This window comes from Schistocerca piceifrons, chromosome 8, assembly GCF_021461385.2.
Source record: "Schistocerca piceifrons isolate TAMUIC-IGC-003096 chromosome 8, iqSchPice1.1, whole genome shotgun sequence".
In the NCBI taxonomy this organism is placed as follows: Eukaryota; Metazoa; Arthropoda; class Insecta; order Orthoptera; family Acrididae; genus Schistocerca; species Schistocerca piceifrons.
In genome coordinates, this window is record NC_060145.1 from 499,845,329 (window position 1) to 499,868,712 (window position 23,384).

Consider the following 23,384-nt stretch of genomic DNA (forward strand, 5'->3'; position numbering starts at 1 on the left):
CATCATAGTTCATGTAGCTGAGTATTAGAAAAATTCTACAACATAAGTCTAATCAGATAAACATATAAAGACAGGAAGAACATAAATACACAAGGGTACACAAACACATAGTGGGATAACACAAGGAAAGGACAGGGTTTGTTTTACTGCAGTATTTTGCAAACAAAACTTTCTTTACTTCTCGGAGATCTCCCATCGTTCTTCATTATTTCCAAAAAGTCCTATCTATACCTGCTTTCTGTACTTTTCTCGTATAACCTTTCAGTGCATTTCTTCCAATTCATCGCAACTCGTTCTCTTATAGTCTACTCCCTCTTAAGCTAACTTAAATCTGCTGAGCTCAGATGCTAAACTAAGGGATGAGGCAATGCAGCAGCACAAAACAATTAATACAGACAGCAATGAAAAAAATGGAAATTGTCAAAGCTAGCGACAGTAAATCTAAATTACCAAGCAATGCAACATTACAACTAATATGAGCCAATGTGCAGCAGCAAGAAATATAAATCAGTAGTAAAACTAGCTAAACAGAGTAATACAAAGTTAAATTTAGTAGCACTATGCCTGGCAAACAGCAGCAGCAAATGTAATAACTTATATCTAAACATGACAAAGCTCAAGCAGAAAGAATATTACACTAAAAATGGCTATGTCTAATACTTATGTCACATCTTAAAACTAGAGTGATGCATCACCTTTACTTACTGTACCAAAAATGTACCAAGTCATTGACAAAAATTATCTATGCTCTTCCTATCAAGGGAAATGTCTTTTTGTGCTCCCTCTTTTTTTTTTTTGGAAGTAGATCATTAAATTATTTATTTACTGGATCTGTAGGCATAAAATATCTATATTAGTAGATCTATAAAATTTTATTTTAACCAATGCTGCAGTGCAACTAGAAACTAGATATTAAGCAAAATAGGCAAAGCAAGGTGTGAAATGTCATTCACTAGCCATATGGCGTTACATAAGGCAGTAAACAATCTTTCAACTAGCAAGACAATAGATGTGAAATGTTTCTCATCACTTCATGAGGCATTTTAGTAAATATCATAAATTACGAGATCCACAGTGTAATCATGTTTTCAAGTTTGAGCGTGTCGTATTTGCAATGTTTTCCACAAAGAACTGTCAATAGCGAGGTTAATAGTCTCTCTTTCTTCCTCGACCTGTGCCTCTGAAAGGCACACACTAATGGCTTTTTTCCAGGCATCTGTCACGCAGGTGGGTGCCCACGACGCATTACGTGAAGGTGGTCACTTAACTTTCTTACCGAAATATTTACGACAGCAGTTTCTGCTACAGTGACAGTCTCATATAAAAATATTTCACAGGACAAGAATTTGCGTTACAAATCTGTAGAAACAAAAGCCTATTGGTATAGCAGTGTCCAAAAAATTTTCGTCGGCATTGTGATACATTCACGTATTTACATACATTTCATAACTCTTAAAGTACGATTCTTGGTTTCCAACAACGTTTTTCACAAACCAGAGTCCCTAACCACTACTCATTATTCCTTACCTTATTTGTCGACGCTTCTTCAATATTTCATCATAACAGATATGTAGCATAATCAAATAACTCATACAGTATCAGCTTATTGATCATAAACATACTGCAACAGCATAATATACATAGTCATCGTAATAGTAACATCATAACACCTCAGTCAACTCTCAAAATCGTCGTAGCTTCCTACAATAATTTCAAAACCTAAAAAAAATTCTCTGCTCATGTCAAAAGTTTCATCTACCTCAAACATACTTTAAAAATCACGATCCCATACCAAATAGATCATTCAAAGCTCTCATAATATCACAATGGGTCCGAAAAGAATATGAACAGTTCACAAAGTATAGACAAAATACAATCTCGTAAGTGTGAAGCTACCCAACTGTGTAATTGCGTAAACATGTGTCACTGATGTAGTAAAAAAATGTTTATCTCTCAGTTAAATGATCAGATAGCTGTGTAATTTGTGTCTTAGAGAAATATGGTACCGATGTGTAAAGTTGTATAAGCAAATACCATATTAGCTATGGCTCCTTGTGCTTGCCAAACACATGGTACACAAAGTAAGTGTGTACCCCCCTGAGGATTAATGTAATTATACCCTCAGGTGTTACAGATTACAGCAATGGAATGAAATGTATCACCGAAAACCTTTGTATCATTGTAATTCAAATATCTTTAAAAATTAATGTTTTAAGTACAAAATTAATCACTCAAATACATGTACTGTAGCGCTAAACGGTGCGTCATGTTGTAAGATAATCTCTGTGGAAGTCTCGTAGTTATCGTCCTCCGAAAGCTAAGTTCTGCAGAACTCAATGTACTTACCTCATGATAAACAAAAGTGAAATGCTTTGCATATAGATATCTTAGTTATTTCGCTTATTGTTGTGATGAAGAAAGTACTGCACTGTAACGTATTGTTGTGCTACAGAAAAGGCTGTCTCATTGTAGCTATACCACAAAAGTTACTACTAAAACATGTATTACTTTCCAGAATAATACAGAAAACCTGTGCAAATATAAAACAGAAACACTGCAAAAGCAACATTGTAAATTGTCACTCATTAGTAACGTCGTGATATAATCGTGTGGCTGTCACATAAACTAACCACTCTGTCACCTGGTATCTCACAGAAAGTACTTTAAATCCAGAGTGTATCTTCAAGTAAACCAGAATGTTGCTTTAAAATCTTATTAGCAGTACCAGTATATGTCCTAAGTATGTAAGCCTGATAGTCGTTACGTAATCGTGCAACTAACAAGCAAGAATGTACAAATACAACACTGTGTCGTCTGTTCACTATAACAATGCATTCGTAATTTCTGTTTAAAAATGTTCCCTAGGTTCTAGACTGGATATTTAACTTCAAACACTGTTGCATGTTAACAGATTCTAGGTCTGACAAAGCATATTAGTAATGTAAAGTGAAAGGTTTTATGGCAAATGCGAAGTTAAAAAGCAGATTATCTTTCAATAAACGGTTTTACATGTGAAATGTGGTGTAAACCTTTACTCTTCCTGGTATGCAGAGTTTGAACTTTAACGCAATTGTCATGTGGTATCCGTCGGATTCTGTAAGGTCCATTGCAAACCAGAAAGAATTTGAAACTCAAGTGCTTCTTCTTATGTGACAATGAATGAGTTTTAATGAGAACTTTCTGACCAATATATAATTTCTTTGCATTTGCTTTGTCCTGTAGTTTTCTCCTTTTGTCTGCTGCAGATTTTATATTTTTAATAGCTAAATCAATTATGTCTTTGTGTCGAAGTTTAAGTGTATTCGGAAAAGGTACAAGCTCTCTGATTCTGTTTGGTGGTTCTTCATTCTTTAGTACAGGAGTAGGTTGTAAAGCAGTGGAGTCGTGAGGCATGTCATTCAGCACATTTTGAAATAAGTGTAAATATCTGTCCCAATGCTGATGCTTTCTGTGACAATAAAGTCTGCAAAGCTTATTGATTTCTTTCATAATCCGTTCAGACGGGTTACAATGTGGTGAGTACAATGAAATAAAAACAGGTTCGATTTTATGATTCCGAAGCATGCGTGACCAAACAGCAGATCTGAATTGCAGTCCGTTATCTGAAATGACTTTACTAAAGTGTCCAACTTCACGTAAGAAATTTTTAACAAAGGCGTTGGATACAGACCGTCCAGTGGCTTTACGTAACGGAGTGAAAGAAACAAATTTTGAAGTAAGTTAAACAGCGACTAGGACGTACGAAAATCCATTTGATGTTCTGACAAGGGGTCCCAAGAGATCAACAGCAGCAAATTCGTTTGATTTAGAAGGAATGATAGGAAACAACGGAGCACGATGTGAGATAGTAGATGGTTTCGCCTTTTGACAAAGTTTACAAATAGACAAGACTCTTCGAATTCTCTTTTCCATATTGTTAAAATAACAAGTCGTCCGAAGAATATGATAACATTTTCGTGGACCAAAATGTGCATAGCTGAAATAAATGTACCAAATGAGCTTATTAACAAAATCGTCAGGGATGCAAAGTACCCATAGCTTGTCATCAACAGTGCAGCGTTTGAAGAGTATGTTGTTTCTAACCAGATAATAATGCCGAATCTGAGTGTATGGCTTTTCATGCCATTTACTTTTGATGTCTTTCCAAATCGGATCTTTATCTTGTTCATGAGCAATGTTCTTTAAAGATGTGGTGATGAAGTTTTCAAGGCGACTTTCTAAATGTAAAAAATACTGAAATTTTTCTCGAGGTTGCCTTCTGTGTTACTTTTCTCAAGCAAAGTCGGTGAGCGTGACAGTGCATCCGCAACAATGTTCTCCTTGCCGGGAATGTAGAATATTGTGAAGTGGAATTCTTTCAGAAACAATGCCCAACGTTTTAACCTGTCATGATTTAATTTTGAAGACATAAGAAATTGTAATGCACGATGATCACTGTATACTTTTACGTGCTTACCAGAAAGAAAGAAACGGAATTTGTTAAATGCCCAAACGATAGCTAAAGCTTCTAATTCAGTAACGGAATAATTTTTTTCAGATTTTGTTAGCACTCGGCTAGCAAAAGCAATGGTTTTCTGAACAGTAGTGTCATTTTCTATGGCTTCTTGAAATAAGTGGGCACCAAGACCGACTTCAGAAGAATCCGTGCTAAGGCAGAAATATTGTGACAGATCTGGATGTGCTAGTATTGGCGCGTCAAGTAGCGATCCTTTCAAAGAATTGAATTCCAACTGTGCTTGTTCGTCCCAGTTCCAAATAGTATTTTTTCCAGTGAGAGAACAAAGTTTTGGTGTAACTAGAATTTGCATATTCAGAAAACGAAAGTAAAAATTTACGAGACCTAGAAAACTGCGGACTTGTCTTTTTGTGGATGGAACTGGAATGGCTCTGATTGCTTCTAACTTTTCAGGATCCGGCTGAATGCCTTCAGAAGAAATAATATGTCCCAAAAACCTCACCTTTGACCTACCGAATTCAGACTTTTCCAAGTTAACTGTAATTCCAGATTCTGCAAAAATACGTAACAAACTGTTGAGGATGCGATTATGTTGTTCCCATGAGGCTTCTGCTATTAGAATATCATCCACATATAAGATGATGTGATGTTTTAAGAAATCAGGTAATATGGAATTTAGCCCGCGAATGAATGCTGCCGAAGAAATGTTCAAACCAAAAGGAAAATTCCGAAATCGATAACAAACGCCGAAACAAAGAAAAGCTGTGTATTTTCTACATTCTGGATGAGGTTCGATCTGATAAAAGCTGGATCTGAGATCAATAGAAGACAACACTTTTACACCATTAAAATTTTGAAGAAGTTCTACCATCGTCTGCGGCCTGTCTGTTTCAGTAATGATGATAGTATTGATTTGTCTCGAATCTAAAACAAGCCTGATCGATCCATTTTTCTTCTCAACAACATGTAATGGATTGTTGTGTGAGCTTACTGCAGGCTCAATAATGCCTTCGTTAAGCATAGATTGTATTTCTGTTCTAACACAGTCCCTATAATGCGCCGGAATTACGTATGGTCTAACACAAACTTTAGTACGCTCACGAACACGAAATTGGTATTGAAATCCCTTGATTGTTCCTGTTTTGTGAGTAGAAACTGTGGAATGTGTCACTATCAGTGTCATTACAATTCTCAATTGTTAGAATTTTATTCTGGATTAACTCATTAGTATCAAATATGTCGTCGATATCATCCCTGTCAGTATTTGCAGAGTGATTGTTAGTGTCTAGTTCCGTAGAAAATTCCGAACTGTTGTCTAACAGAAGGTAAAGCCGATTAATTTCCACGTCATGGTTTGAGAGCCAATCTTCAAATTTCAAAGCTATTGACTTACCTTCTTTGTCTAAACTTATTTCAGCATCGTGAAAGTTTAAGATTGCTTTGTATTCACTCAAAAAGTTTACTCCCAATATAATTTCCGTCGACAATAATGGAACAACAAGGAAGTTCATAGACAAGCTGTGGCTTTGACAAAAGAATTCTAAGTTAGTTTGTTGGCGTACATCTACACTTTTTCCAACGATTGCACCTTGTAATTTAATCTTACGTAACGGAAGTGTGGGGCAATCGTTCGATTAGTTGCATTAGCTAAAGGCTGCTTCACTAATTACTGAAATGAGCCTGCCAGAGTCAAGTACTGCAGTAAATTTTACGTCATTCACTGTAATGTGAATCACAGGATATGCAATGATGTTATGTTTTACGTAGTGTTCCTGGAGTAAGATGTCCCTAATGTCTTCCATTTTTATGTAATTACTAGCTACGGCAGCTGCGTCGTCAGTTTCATACGTACATTTTGTGGCTGCGAGCGGTATGAGTCATTGCCTATTGTCTCTTTGCTGGCGCGCGTCGTTATTGGGTTTGGAGACCTATCTTCTACAAATTCACCTTGTCGAGAGGGCCCTGCTCTGTTTGAAGCTCGCCAGTTCTGATGGAATTCAGGTCTGTCGTTTTGTCGGTAGTTTACATAGTTTCTTGTTTGTCGGTCATGTGGTGGAGAATTTCTCCCGGAATCGTAACTGCGTGGTGGACTGTTGCGTCTGAAGTTATTCTGATCCCTTGATAATAATTATTTTGGTTCCCATATTGTCTGTTTCTATTGTTGTCTCTGTGATAGTTACTACTGCGGAGAGATGTACTTTCCCTGTAATTATTACTACTCTGCCAACGGTTGTCATACGGGTGGTGTTTGTTTTGGTCACGATTTGTGTTGTGAGAATAGCCTTGTCGTGTCCAGTTATTATTTCTTTCATCATGGAATTGCGACGGATGTGACCTGTAATTGTTGTGTTCCTGTTTTCGCGTTCTGCGATGGTCAGTGTCAATTTCTAATTCTTGTAAGAGTCCCTGAAAAGCTTCAATGTCGTCTTTGCAACGTCCTGCCAAAATAATATGTCGTAAATGTTCAGGCAATTTGATTAAGCAAATGCGGATGAGTTCTGAGGGGCTGTATGAGTTTGACAGGTACTGATTCTTGTGCAACATGTCTTCAAAATATTTCACTAGACTGGAAAATTCAGATTGTTTGAAATGTTTCATCATTATGATGCCATGTTTTACTCGGTCTTGTGTGGCTTGAGACCAATATGCTGAGAGGAAGCCATCATAAAATTCTCCTTCACTGTGGCAATCGTGAATGACTGATCGCATTCTTACAGCTGGTTCATTCTCTAAGTAGCCACACATAATTTCTAATCTGTGTTCTAATGACCAGTTGGGAGGAAAACAATGAGAGAATTGATGAAACCACGCTTGTGGATGAATGTCGTTGCCAGAATTCTTAAATGTTTTGAATTTACGTGTAGTAATGAACAGCTTATAGTCAAAATGATCATGTCGGCGGGTCGCATGTCGGTCATTGTTACGTCGTTTCGGCGGTTCCATCTCAAAATTCGGTGCACCTTGCCAATTTCTTTCATAATTTCCGAAGTGCCCTGTGTTATTATTTTGTGGCTGTTCCGTATTTCTATGTCCCTCTTCCCATATTGGAGCGCGAGTGTCCTCTGAAATACGTAATTCTTGTATTACCTGTGTCAGCTGATCTTGTACTTCCCAGATTTCTCTTTGGTGTTGCGTATTAATTTGATTCTGATTTTGTTTGAATTTCCTAATTTGTTCGCACTCTTCTGTGTCATTGAAGACTACCGGTTTTGCATCATTCAGATTATCATCTACCTTCGTAGATAAATTATTTAGGTGATCCGAAAGTTCAACTACTTTCTATGAAAATGAACTAATTTCCTCCATGTGTCTTTCTGAACCAATTTTCAGAGTATCTACTGTGTCCCTTAAGTTTTCTTGTGTTCTTGCAAGTTGCATAACCGAATCGGTAGATGCAACTGAGTCAATTTTAGCTTGCAAGGTCTTATGACTTTCATGAACAATAGTTTGCAGTTCTTTTATGGCTGCTTCGTGATTCTGTAATGCATTTTCATGCCGCGAAAAAATAGGTTGAAAATGCTCACAAATCTGTATTTTTACGTCATTACAGACTTTTTGACATTTCGATTCAATGTTATGTAACTCAGTAGTTAAATCTTCACGTGTTTGTTCAAGTGTGGTGTCTAACTTTTGAAGCTTTTGCTGTGTTTGTCTCTGATTTTGTTCCATTGTGTCTAACTGTTGCTGTGGTTGTCTCTGATTTTGTTCAATTGTGTCTAACTTTTGAAGCTTTTGCTGTGTTTGTCTTTGATTTTGTTCCATTGTGTCTAACTTTTGAAGATTTTGTTCCATTATGTCTAACTTTTGAAGCTTTTGTCCCATTTGTTGCATTAATTGCAATAACAATGCGCTGGTGTCTGAAACATATTCCACAGTGCTATTCGGCGCTGCATTTGAACCGATAATATTCGCAGTTTGAAAAGCAGAAAATGTGTCCTGACTTATTTGAGAAAACTGTGAGGACGCAAAACCTGAATCTACAGTATTTGCAAGATTGTGTGCTGTCATTCCGGATTCCTGAGGCAACTGTTGCCGACCGATCGATCGATAATGCTTCCCTGTTCACTAATTGTTTCACTGTCTACACCACTGTTAGCAGCCCGCTCCATTTCCCTATGCACAATTACCAAATTACTACTTTGACATTAGTTAATTCATTACTCGGGGGCACTAACACACTGCTTTCATCTTCACTGTCATTTCTCAGTTTACTTTGGAGCCTAGTCTTACGTTTTTCACACGCCATTATTGTCACAATATTTCACACGATAACACAGAAAAGCACAATTTGAAGAGCAAAAATAAGAGAATACATTAATGTAGCATTGAAAATAATATCTCGTTAATTGCAAGAGCAGCTGCGAAATACTTGATGCAGATCTACATGCATGTCACAACTGTTTTACTGTACAACAATGAAAAACTACAACTACAAAGGAAATTCTCTCTGTAATTACGTGCTAGCAATAAACAAAAGCTACACTAATTACACAAACTACAAGAAAAAATCAGAAGATTCGAGTGAGGTATCCTCGGCTAAGGGCCGACGTATGAAACGTCCTCTTAGAACAATTTATACATGACTGTGCTTAAACTGACACTCAATATTTTTAGCGCAACGCAATCTGACTTTCAAAACTCCCTACAAAAGAATGGCCCTGACTAATATTAACCTATACGTTTCACAAATCACTTACCTCACAAAAATCTTGGTTACTCGAACTACTGCAATACAGCTAGCGCGACTACTGCCAGCTAAATAAAAGATTCCAACTATGGAAGGCACTATCTACTAATAGGCATAGTTAGCAAATGAAAGATTTTGATAGCGAACAAACAATGTTTTTACCTCAATAGTGTTCAAAAGTCATAATGTATATAGCAGTTCATGACATCCAGTCTTACAAATTTGAAAACTCCGCCATTTCTCTCTCCACATCCACCACTGCTGGCGGCTCACCTCCAACTGCGCAACGCTATGCGCTGTTAACAGCCAACAGCCAACACTACAATGGCGAATATTACAGCAATGCTTCCTAGCCACAGACTGCACACAGCACAGCCAGTGATTTTCATATAGAGCGCTACACGGCGTTACCCATGTAAAAACCTAAACAGCCTACTTACACTAATAATACTCAGAACTGACTGTAAACTAAGCTTCATAAATCAGTAACTCTCATAGTTGTTTTTGTATATCTTTCGTAAGTGTACTCAAAACTAAGATAATCATTGCCGGACGTTTTCATGCCTCGCCGATAGTCGAGCACAACTAACAAATAAAATAAAAAAAGACTATGTGTGTGTGTGTGTGTGTGTGTGTGAGAGAGAGAGAGAGAGAGAGAGAGAGAGAGAGAGAGAGAGAGAGAGAGAAGAGAGAGGGAGTGAGGGAGAGAGATAAAAATGAAAAAGAATTAGAGAGAGAGTAAAAAAATTGTTGCAAAGAAACTGAATCATGTTATGTAAAGAAATCTTTCATGAAAATGATACGTTTCACATCATTAAGATATGTCGTATTCATGATCTATAGAACAAGTATTAATCTAATCTAATCTAATCATATCATATTGCTGACTAGTCATGAAGAGGCACGAACTACAGAAATTTTCGTCAATATCAGTAACCAAATCTAAACTTGAAAATAAAAGACGACAGTTTTTCTAATAAACTGGGACTCCTGTAAAGACATTTTCGTCCCTGTTAACTAACCACGAAAGATGTATGATATGCCTCCATTCAGAAGGAACAAAGTGTTCATACATTTAAAGATGAAGCGCATGATGTGAAGTTCTGTGACGGAGATACGAACCCAACACGCAATCGGATTGTCAACTAAGTAAAATCAAATGTTATGTATTGGTTTTTCTTACCAGCTGCTAGATGTTTGAATCTAAAATAAGGATACAAATTTTTTTGCCTGAGCGACAATCGAACCACACACCTACCGTCCTTCTTTATCATCCACGAACATAGCTTAAGTAACACTTGCTTACTCACCAACAGTAAGATGTGTGCGTATTTGACCATAAATAACGACACCTATTGCAATTGTTGGCAACACATGAACACATTAAAAATGCATGTTAATTTTCACTAGCAGACTGGTATGCACGTGATAGGGCCTGAAATGAAATTATTAATATTTTTGTACTGGATCAGGATTCGGACCCACATCCTTACCTTTGGAGGAGACCTAGAGAAGATTGCAGTCTTCGGAAAAAGAACGAAATGATTGAACTAAACTGTTCCGAGAGATTCAGTTCCTCGAAAGATGAAATACGAATTCGAATCACAGTCCAGCACCAAATTTTTCAACGTCTCTAGTTCAATCAAGTACAAGAAAAATAAGAGCCCTGTTCCTTTAAATGGCTATCGTTTCATCAATTTTCTAATGTAAGTAAGTTTACTGGAGACAGTATTTCTGTTTACCATGACTTCCGCCTATGTCATTTCCCAACGTAAACGGGCTCTGCCCAAGTGATAATGAAGGAACGGGATGTTTAATGCGGATTCTGGATTATAACGTCTTTCTCTTGAGGTTACCAGAGGTAAAGTAAATCTGTTTGTGCCTCTTAAAAGTAAATGCCTGAACCCATGCATTGCACCTGTGATAGTTCGTTCTACCAGACCATTGTGGCCACATTTCCCAGTCCCAGGAGTGTGCTGTAACAGATGATGTGCTTAGCTTACAAAATTAGTCACGGTGGAAAAAATGTGAGTCTATTAAATGGTTAAGTAGAAGCAATCTTCTGACGTGGAGATTATGCTATTCTCATGTCAGCAGTATGTAAAGACTCTTCTAGGCATCATAGCCTCGGTGTGAAGCCATTTTGAAATATTCATTAATTCAGCAAATTTCTTATTTCGAGAAAATCCACCGTGAAGTTACAGGATAATTCGATTATTACCGTCATTGTTACTATCGTTTTCTTCATACCGTTGCTGGAACACATGTGCTTGAAGATCGTTTAATGCCTTCTGGTCATTATAGAAGTAGTTGCCCAAGAAGAGGTTCTTTCCCTGTCTACGGAGTCCTTTTCATGTTAATATAAACATCAGCAATTACTCGCAGATTACATTAAAACTAAAGTAATTGATGAAGACGCTAGTTGATAACAAAAACAGAAAGATTTTCATTGTAAGCTATCTAAGTTCAAAATTATCGCGTCCTTAGTTCAAATTTAATATTCACTTCTATAATGTAGGGAAGTATTTCACAGTTGCAAAACCCACATCCGACCCATTGACCTTGTACTTAGTCGCTGACCATAAATTCTAGCTCAGAGTGACACCAGTTTAAGTAACCCAATGTAGCGAAGACTGTTTGCCTTTGCTCTTTCTCACCGGAAAATATGCGGTTCACTCATTGGTCTCCAATAATACACTGTAACAGTAATTTCTGTATGTATGCAATGCATGCGGATTGTGGAATTTAGTGGTGCTCTCTCTTCCACTTTTGTATACAATATGCCTGACTTACGGCCCTTTATCATTACAGGCCCCGGGCAGTGCAACATCATACTGCCAACAGTAATGTGCTTATACTGACACCCTCGCTGTTCGTTTTAGCTGATTTTGTAATCATTTAAATAAAACATGACCTTCCAGTGGGAGACAGTTCGTCACCCTTTTCCTTGTGTGAAGTTTGTCAGTAAGCTTTTTTCCTTCCAACCAGCGAAATGCAGCAGAGTACAGCCAGTAAACGATTCACAAACCACGATTTAGTGCCGTTAGGACGATTCCTTTAAACATTGTCGTAGCTGAAGGATTTTAGTTTCTTCTTAAATCGTCTTATGCAGCAACGTTCACAGATATCTCAAATAGGAAAAGCTCTTTATCCAGGTATGAAGGTTGTAAAACAAACTTCCCACAGTTTGTATCAGGTTGATCTTTTCGTCTGATAGCACTGCATAAGTATTTTGTCTAAGAGGTATCACAAGTAGTAGCTGTGGGAATCATTGGTTGAAAACGAGTTTAACACCAATGGGTACAGTACTGCCAAATATTCATAATGATTATCAACCTATGTCTGAGTTCATCCACAAACTTAGGCGTATTTATAATACTGTACCTAGACTGTGAATTCTTGTCTTCTTTGAGTGGGTATTGGAAGACATTTACACACACGTATACAATATTACGAATACTCCGAACGCTGTAGCTAACGTTGCTCTCAAATACAATTTTAGTAGATGGGAGGATACAAAGAAACAATCAGACTCATGGGTGTGGACAGAAACTTAAGTGCAGATGCGGGCACTGTGCAGATCTGCGCTTTTTCATCTTCAGATCTACACAAATAATGTATACAAATCAGCGTATGCATTGCTTTCATAGTGTTTCCCTCTTGTTTAGTCTTCTAATGATGAAGTGGATCCACACCAATGAGTCTGATTGTTTCTGTGTATCCTTCCATCTACTATCTTTGTGTGTTACTGCTCGGTGTTCAAAAAGCAATAAATTATGCCTGCTCCCACGAGGTATTAGAACGAGGTCACAAGAAGGCTAACGAATTATAATCAAAATACACTTAGAAACTAATTTGTCCGTCGTTATGGTGTTAAGTCGGTAGAAATAGTTGGGTATTATTGCCCGCATCACCGGCATCCCATTGCCGTCTTCTCTTTCGTTTGTGCGTTGCGCATGGTGCAAGAAATATTTGTGTTTTTATTTCTTCTGTGACGGGTTTCAGCCCATTGAATGCGAGCAAGATCACGAATAGACTGTCAATAATTGGAATTACGCAATAATACACTTCAAACGTGTATTTTTGGAATATGTATCCCGATGAAAATAACTGTAAATAGATTATATGCCTACTTGTTTATTACTCGCGCTTCTCGATGCTTTCCTCAGGAAATAAAAAGAAAAATAAAGAGAGGGAGAGACACAGGGAGAGAAAACAGAAATGTATTTCAAATATCAGCTCGGTGACGCCATGTTCGTCTCGTGATGTAAAGCAGGGAAAGTTGATAGGTAGTATCTCGTTGTGCTAGCGATATTTATGGCTACAGGGGTCTTTCTTTTCTCTCTGCAAACAACCAGAACAGAATTCAGTAACAAAGAGGTAAGAAGACCTATGCACGGTGACAACTAAACACTCAGTCTTTCTTGGTTTTTTTGTTAATCCATAACAATTGTCTTTAATGCAGTAAACATCTTTGATTACTGATTTTTTATTACTACCATTGTCATTGTTATTCGTCACCTCACAACAGATTTCCTATCACTGACTGCTGCTGATGCACGTTACGAATGGATCAGGATGAATGGAATGTGGGATGTTTCGTCAAGGACAATATACACATTGATCTCGGCGTCTGATGTTCAGGGTAATATGAAAATCTCTGTTATAGAAGACGACAACGGGATGCCGGTGATACAGGCAATAATATCCAACTATTTCTGTCAACTTAACACCATGACGACAGACAAATTGGAGTCTCGGTGTATTTTGATTATAATTCGTTAGCCTTCTTGCAACCTCGTTCTAATACCTCGTGGGGGCAGGCATAATATTTTGCTTTTTGAACACCGAGCAATAACACACAAAGATAGTAGGTGTAAGGATACAAAGAAACACTCAGACTCATGGGTGTGGATCCACTTCATCATTAGAAGACTAAACAAGAGGGAAACATTACGAAAGTAATGAATACGCTGATTAGTATACATTATTTGTATAGATCGGAAGATGAAAAAGCGCAGATCTACACTTTACTTTCTGTCTTAATGGGCATGATTTTTAGTTTCTTCTCTTCTGTATTTTCAAATGAATTGATTATTACATGGCACAGAATAATTAGTTAACTGTGTTTCCTACAGCTTCCATTCGCACCAACATTTTTCTACATTCTCGTTCATTTAATGAAATTCTACCTGTAAGATCACAAGACTGCACATATATGCAGTAGATTTCGAGGTGCATAGTGTTTGGTATCTTACTTTTTGTGACAGGTGGACAAAGTTTATTTCCAAAATCTTTTTATTGTACCAAAATAACCTTTTGACACAAAGTAACAAGGTAAGTGTTTTATTTGTATATATTTTGTAGGAAACTGTAATCTTTATGGAAGATTATACACCTGTATGTTGGACACAACTGGTAGGAGAAGAAGCTGCATATTAACCAAATCACATGCATCCTCTCCGTATCCTGCTATGACATGAGCATGGGATTCTCCTCGCATACCGCTGCAGAGCTGTTCCTAGCACAGCTGAGAATTGGCAACACCGTCACAAACATTTGGCAACACTGTGACAGTGCTGTCACTTCCACGTATGGCACTGCATTGACTCGCTAAATTCGCTTGATATTCCCTTTCCATTTGAATGACTCGTGCTATATAATCCTCATGTAAACTAAGACACTGAGTCTGAAAATTCAATTTTTTGGCTAAAGAAATGCTGTTCTTCACATAAGAGACTACTTTTATTATCTTTCACGATGTGTTATGAGCGACCAATATCATGATGAGAGTGGAGTTGTCAGTTCTAACCGTGTTAGGAGCTACGAATTTCGAGAAAAAATTCTGTAACGAAATCGGAAGAAAAACCTTTACACTTCAAGTCCTCTTGGTAGCTCGACCCAGTAAGTTGTGTTAATGGTAATACATCTCGGCTTTCTGACTACCAAGCTGCTTCACAATACAAGCATCTCTGAAGAAATTCGAATCGACCGTCAACGATACGAATTTCAATATTGTTCTTCACATAAGACACACATCACAGGGTGATAAGTATGAAGGGAATGAACCTCTTGATTACAGTAAGGGCCTCTATGCTAAATTTCCACAGTAACAGTTAGGAACTCTCTGCAGACATTTACTAACAGCGGCTATAGCGACTTACTTTTTCTCTGGGTAGCTTCAAATATGGGCAATTTTGTCGACTTAAATCCAATTGAATATTTTAAATATCACTTCTGAGCAGTCTTCACTTCTCCATTAATTAATGTATAGACCTTAAAACAAGCAATATGCCTGAATAGCTATAGAGCAGGTACTGAAAGGTATTGACACTATGTTTTGCATCCATTTACTATAGGGAATCAAAGAAAGGAGCCAAACACATTACACTGCATTTACTCTCTGTGCCTTGACTAACACATATGAATCCATGAATAAAATAAATTATTTGAAGAATCTCCTGTGAAAGGGAAAAGAACTGGATATGACACTTTAATTATAACGCACAGGATCACAATGAAATTAAATCTGTGCCACATGGATCTATTGCATACTAGTGTAATAAAATACTCGCCAAATAAAAACGGTTTTGTGCCTCCGTTGCAACAGAGTGTGAAACACAAATCGTAGACCCATTTTATGGGTCACCACTCAACAACATTAAAGAATTTTACATCGTCGAGAGTGAGGTGTGGAGCAGACGTTGCCGGCAGAAGGCATCGCAGTGCCCCAGCCCCCGACAATGGTTAAAGAAATCGTCCTAACGGCACTAAATCGCGGATTGCGAATCGTTTACTGGCTGTACTCTGCCGCATTTCGCTGGTTGGTAGGAAAAAAGCTTACTGACAAATTTCACACAAGGAAAAGGGGGACGAAATGTTTCCCACTGTAAGGTCACGTTGTTTTATTTAAATGATTACAAAATCAGCTAAAACGAACAGTGAGGCTGTCAGTATAAGCACATTACTGTTGGCAGTATGATGTGCACTGCCCGGGGCCTGTAATGATAAAGGGCCCGTTTAGGTCAGGCATATTGTATACAAAAGTGGAAGAGAGAGCACCACTAAATTCTACAATCTGTATGCATTGCATACACACAGAAATTACTGTTACAGTGTACTATTGGAGACCAATGAGTGAATTGCATATTTATCGGTGAAAAAGAGCAAAGGCAAACAGTCTTCGCTACATTAGGTTACTTTAACTGGTGTCACTCTGAGCTAGAATTTATGGTCAGCGACTAAGTATGAGGTCAATGAGTCGGATGCGGATTTTGCAACTGTGAAATACTTTCCTACATTATAGAAGTGAATATTAAATTTGTACCAATAATGCGAAAATTTTGAACTTGGATAGCTTACAATGAAATACTTGGTGTTTATTGCAAAGGAAAACAACTGATTTTCTAAAACATTCTCTGCCATACAGAACTTGAGGTCACGCTGACCAAATCATGTGGAAGAACTGACAGTGACGTGTAACGGAAGACAGTAAGATCCCTTGGCTTTTGGATTAGCAGTATTCGACAGCCATTTCTAGGCGCAAGTAAATGAAGAAAGACAGCGCGTTTTTTTATCAAGTAACGTCTTCATCAATTACTTTAGTTTTAATATAATCTGCGAGTAATTGCTGATGTTTATATTAACATGAAAAGGTGTCGTTATTTATGGTCAAACACGCACACATCTTACTGTTGGTGAGTAAGCAAGTGTTACTTAAGCTATGTTCGTGGATGATATAGAATGACGGTAGGTGTGGGGTTCGATTGTCGCTCAGGCACAAAAATTTCTATCCTTATTTTAGATTCAAACATCTAGCAGCTGGTAAAAAAAAAACCGATACGTAACATTCGATTTTACTTAGTTAACAATCCGATTGCGTGTTGGGTTCGTATTTCTGTCACAGAACTTCACATCATGCGCTTCATCTTTAAATGTATGAACACTTTGTTCCTTCTCAATGGAGGCATATCACACATCTTTCGTGGTTAGTTAACAGGGACGAAAGTGTCTTTACAGGAATCCTGGTTTATTGGAAAAACTGTCGTCTTTTATTTTCAAGTTTAGATCTGGTTACTGATATTGACGAAAATTTCGTGCCTCCTCATGACTAGTCAGCAATATGATATGATTAGATTAGATTATATTAGATTAATACTTGATCCATAGATCACGAATACGACATTTCGTAATGATGTGAAACGTGTCATTTTAACGAAAGATTTCTTTACATACCGTGATTCAGTTTCTTTGCAACAATTTTTTACTCTCGTTCTCATTTTTTTTTATTTTTATTTCTCTCCCTCACTCCCTCTATCTTCTCTCTCTCTCCCTCTCTGTCTCTCTCTCATACACACACACACACAGTCTTTTTTTATTTTATTTGTTTGTTGTGCTCGACTATTCGCGAGGCATTAAAAATGTTCGTCAATGATTCTCTTAGTTTTGAGTACACTTACGAAAGATATACAAAAACAAATATGAGAGTTACTGATTTATGAAGCATAGTTTGCAGTCAGTTCTGAGTATTATTAGTAACTACGCTCCAGTCGCTAAACCCAGTTACAGAAATGTGAATCAGACGGATTACGTATTCCAGGCCGTAGAAGCCGCGTCTTTGAGACGTCAGCTATGGTCACTTCCCAGCCCAGTGTAGGATCACATCGGTTCGTCTTCTTCCTGCTGGTAATGTAACTGAGATCTGGCAACAGGGCAAGGTATACTTGGCAACTCTGTTATCACGAGTTACTTTCTGGTGTGCACAGGATTAAGCCTCAAAGTTCACTTTATTTTTCCTGTCATTTCCATTGATTAATCTGAGTTATTATTAACGCTTGAGCTGTAACAAAAGATTGTAAATCAACGGTTTTCAGCCCAGGAAAGTCGTTGCACGTGAAAATCGCATCTAACTTCGTCCTTTAAATAGCGGTTTACGAGTTCTAGACACTACGGGTCTCGTAAGAGGAAAGCTAGACGCATGCCTCTTCCCTAGCTCTGCGGAAACGTGCTAACCTATGAGAAAATGTGTGTTATGCTTTGCGGTTCCAGTCTTGCTAACTGTCACGTGTTTATCCTTTCTGTGAAAGAGCTACAAGCAGCCAGATCACACATCGATTAGGACATCGCAAGAAAATACTTTCGGCTCGTAGTGCAATGGTGAAAAACTTACAACGCTGCACAACAGGTAACGCCTCTTTCCGCTGCTGACAAGCTAATTTTGGGTTTCTGGGAATACGTAACATTATTTATGAAATACCAAATTTGCATACCACTTGAGTATGACACAGCATACCAGTCAAACGCATACACAATCGATTAAGTGATTAGTATTTTACTAATTCGTGCCGATGTGGGCACGCTTGTGTACAGATACTCAGTTTTAATGAATCAGACTTTCGTCGTAAGGTTATCTTGGGTAGTTTTATTTCATTTCTTCTAATACAGTGCACTATATTCGTACGGTTTCTTTTAGTGTTGTTAAAAAATTAGTTAACATGAGAGAGAAATTAATCATCAACGATATATGCGAATTCTCTGATGTTATCTATAACAGTCTGACAATGCACATGCAGTTTATTGATTACATGCATGTAGAAAACTTGTTCTGAGTTAAAGCTGTCAAACACGGTTTGATGAAGAATAAAATGCCACTGCCACACGACAGCTAATGTAGAAAATACTTTTCTGACGTATTTTGGCACGATGCACTCTCCCCATACATAACACATAAGTTTCGAGATGCATCTGCAGCCTGGCCATCTATTAAACCTGAAAAGAACAAAATGTCGCAGAAGTTAGCCCTTTTTCCACATGCGACTATTTTGGGTTGAGAAGTGAAGGGAATTATGTTCAAAGTTCCGTTAGATCGATAACTTCAGCTGACAGCAGTATGGCGTTTTAAAATATGTAGCAGCGAACGTACCCTAACTCGCGACGTCTTATCAACAGTGCGCGACGCTTACCGTTACGCTACTAGCTAACACATAGCTACAACACTTCCAGAACTTCCGCATTCCACAGTAATGTGAGATAATGCATATGGCTGGATCTAGACTTCTGAGAGACAGACAGTTACAGCTTTTCTTTTGCACTGCACGACGTTTTTAACAAACAGATAGCGCAATAGAGTCGAAAGGAACACTTCCTATTTAAATTTCTACATCCTCCACTGTTGGCAGTTCTGTGTAGGTGTCAGTTACGTGATTTTATTTCGGTGATTACAAAATAGAGTAGAATGTATGCACTGGCTAGCCGAGGCAGCTAGTTCATGGCGATTCGGTCAACCAAGTAAATGAATTTTCTGAACATGCTGCAAACCACTACAGGAAGCCTGTGTGGCAGAATTCTCATCCAGTGTGGCGCAACATTGTTATGATAGAAAAATGAGTGTTACAGAAGAGAATTCGGTGGTCTATTGGATTGGTGCTAGGTTCATATACGTATGGTCCGGGTTCGATTGCAACTTCTGCTGACGATTTTTGATAAGGAGAGACAGATTCTGTTCTCCTCTGGCTACGCCAAGTGAAGAACGTATAATGGGATTGTGGTCTGACATTCATGTTAAACATGATATTCCTTCTCTACCAAGTAGACGTTAGGTTGAACCTCAATAAAGTCAGGAGTCGTGACACGTAGAAACTCTATCAACAATAACCTTTCTTATACTAGTTATTTATTTCTAGTGACGAAACAAACGCTATTTAGGGTCACAAGACACTTATTCCATCTTCTATTTGAGCTTCTGTATGTCGATAAAATTGGTCCTGAAATGGGAATGCAACTCAGACCGCCCTTAACGCGGAATTTGATCCCTTCATGACAATACAGCTCGACTGCAATTTGTTGTTTGTTCAAGAGTGCAGATTCCTCAACATCTCCACATATTGTGCGTGAAAGGGTTGGAATCCTGACCCCGCACTAAAGATTTCATTATGTATTATCAAGCTCTAGCATGAGAACACCTATCTGCTGGTGGGTAATAATTTTGATTTTTAATGTATTTTCATTCGTTGTCAACACTAACGATATCTGACGTTTTTGAGTCTCAGTGAGACATGGAACGGTTTGCGAAATCATTGTAAATTCAAGGATGTTATTCCGAGCTGCTGGTGGAGAAAAATTCGGTAGCTGACGTCTCTTTGTGTGCAGTCAACAACGATATGTGTGGGGTTCGATTCCCAGTCAGCACCGAACTCTTCGTCATATTATTTCTAGGTCAAACATGCTCACGTGTCGCTGCTGGTGTAACAAACCCATTTTTAACGTTCGTTTTTTCTAGAATATAACAGCGATAGGTGCCAGTTCGGAGTCCTGGGAAAGAAAAAATTAATGTTTCGTCTCGTCATTTCAGTTAAAACATCTAGCTACTGCCGAGAAAATCCGATATGTCACACTTGACTGTGCTTCGATGACAATCCAGTTAGGTTCTGGGTTCGAATCCCTGTCTAACACAAAGCTTTACCTCACGGCATTTCAAGTAAGTTACTTGTGAAGAAGCAATATTTAACATCTCTGTCTCTCGTAGTTCGTTAACAAGGACAATAGATGCTGGGTAGGAATTCGCGTCCGTTAAAAATGTTTACGTTATGTAATTTAAAGTTGATATTTAGTAACGGATACTGTCTATAATCGAGGTATATCACTCTCTGTATGCCTAGTCAGGAATGACTGTTAGTTTCCGTCAGTCACGAAATATTTGCTTAGCCTGCATGACCTGGGTTTGAATCCATATGCAGAACGAGACGGTTCGTCGTGTCATTTGAAGTTCATACATATTCTCAACTAGCTGCTCGTGAATAACTTAAATTTTTAATGTCATTTTATGTTAAATAATAAGTACGGTATGTTATTTTGAAGAGGAAATCATGAATACGACGAACTTACTACGTAAATTACCTATCTGACGTAATAATGAGAGTGGTAACATTTCAGGTATGTAATTTATTGTAATAAATGTAAGCTTACAAGCCTTAAGAACCGTCTTATCTGTGATAAGATGTTCCCTGATATTTGTAGTACCTTGGTATTACTTTACATCTTGAGTTATTGCGATATAGGTAAGTGTTTTCTAGTGGTGACTTGTTGGAACCATTTTCAATAGTCAAACGACTGTACTGAGGGGCGATTAGAGGACCTGCTACACAGCTGCGCTATGTGGGTTGCATTCGAATCAGGCGAAATGGAATTCAGGTCGTTCGGATACTTTTGAGCACGACTCTACATACCAAGCATCAGGCGAATTGGTCAGCCGTGTCTGAGGTTTGCGCTTGTTAGAAACCTAGGCAAAAAATTATACGACGTATCAGAAGACTTTAGAGGTAAAGCTGCATACTTGTCCTTTAAACATGATTACCGGAAATAGGAAGGACGCAATGCAGAATTTATGTGAAGTGATAATCGAAAATAAAAGGCGGGAAATGGATGAAGTTGAAAGCACCAGACGAATAAGTTTTATTGTGTCTGAAATATATTAAATCGGCCAAATATTTCCGATTCCAAAGCAAACGGGTAAAACATATCAGTAATGGAAAGCAGATTCTTTTGGAAAGGGGAAATGTTCAAAGTAAAGACAAAAACTACGACGTTACCCACAGACCGAGGCGGGTCTCTGCCTTGTGAACATCCGACACATTAAGCGTGTAAAGGACGCTTAAAAGGAAAATGAGTAGAGCATCACTACACGTACACAAGTCCGCTGACATTTGAAAATTCAGTACTTCACGAAATAATGTAGATATGAGGTAAAAGCGACGTACACACTTGACATGGCATGCGGTTTTGTTGAAACATCAAAAGTGCACAAAATGAACAATACATGACGCTTCATATGATAAAAAAACAATAATTAGCATAAAAAGGGCTTTTAGCAATGATGTTTACAAGAAATGCTCAACATGTCAGCATCATTCATCTACTATAGCTGTAGTTGAGAGACAATATTGTGAGCAGCACTGTACACCATGTCAGCAGGCATGGTAAGAAATTACTGTCGCATGTCTTTTAGCATCCCTAATGAGACCCGACGATCGTGGTAGAATTTGACTTCAGATAACCACAAAACCAATAATCACATCAGTTGAGGTCTGGGGCAGTGGACGGACGTTGCGACTCAGCACGTGATCCTCACAAAAAGATGTGTGCAAGAGACGCTGAGCGCCGTCCTGCACTAAAGTCGTTCCTTCCATGGACTTTTGAGTCACCCTGTACATATCGTGCAACTGGTCCATAAAGTTCGGCGGCCACTGCAGTTGTGGGGCGAATGCATTACAAGCTAACGTATGTCACAGATTACTATGTAGGGATAAGTTATCTTCAGCAACGTAATATACACTCTGTGATCAAAAGTATCCGGACACCTGGCTGAAAATTACTTACAAGTTTGTGGTGCCCTCCATCGGTAATGCTGGAATTCAGTATGGTGTTGGTCCACCCTTAGCTTTGATGACAGCTTCCACTCTCGCAGGCATAAGTTCAATCAGATGCTGGAAGGTTTCTTGGTAAATGCCAGCCCATTCTTCACGGAGTGCTGCACTGAGGAGAGGTATCGATGTCGTTCGGTGAGGCCTGGCACGAAGTCGGCGTTCCAAAACATCCCAAAGGTGTTCTATAGGATTCAAGTCAGGAATTTGTGCAGACCAGTGCATTACAGGGATGGTATTGTCGTGTAAGCACTCCGACACAGACCGTGAATTATGAGCAGGTGCTCGATCGTGGTGAAACATGCAATCGCCATGCCCGAATTGCTTTTCAACAGTGGGAAGCAATAAGGTGCTTAAAACATCAATGTAGGGCTGTGCTGTGATAATGCCACGCAAAACAACACCGCCCCCGAATTTTACTGTTGGCACTAAACACGCTGAAAGATGACGTTCACCGACCATTCGCCATACCCACACCCTGCCATCGAATCGCCACATTGTGTACCGTGATTCGTCACTCCACATAACGTTTTTTTCACGGTTCGATCGTCCAATGTTTACGCTCCTTACACCAAACGAGGTGTCGTTTGTCATTTACCGGCGTGATGTGTGGTTTATGAGCAACCGCTCGACCATGAAATCCAAGTTTCCTCATTTTCCCCCTAACTTTCGTGGTACTTGCAGTGGATCCTGATGCAGTTTGGAATTCCTCTGAGATGGTCTGGATAGACGTCTGCCTATTACACGTTACGACCCTCTTCAACTGTCGGCGGTCTCTGTCAGTCAACAGACGAGGTCCGCCTGTACGCTTTTGTGCTCTACA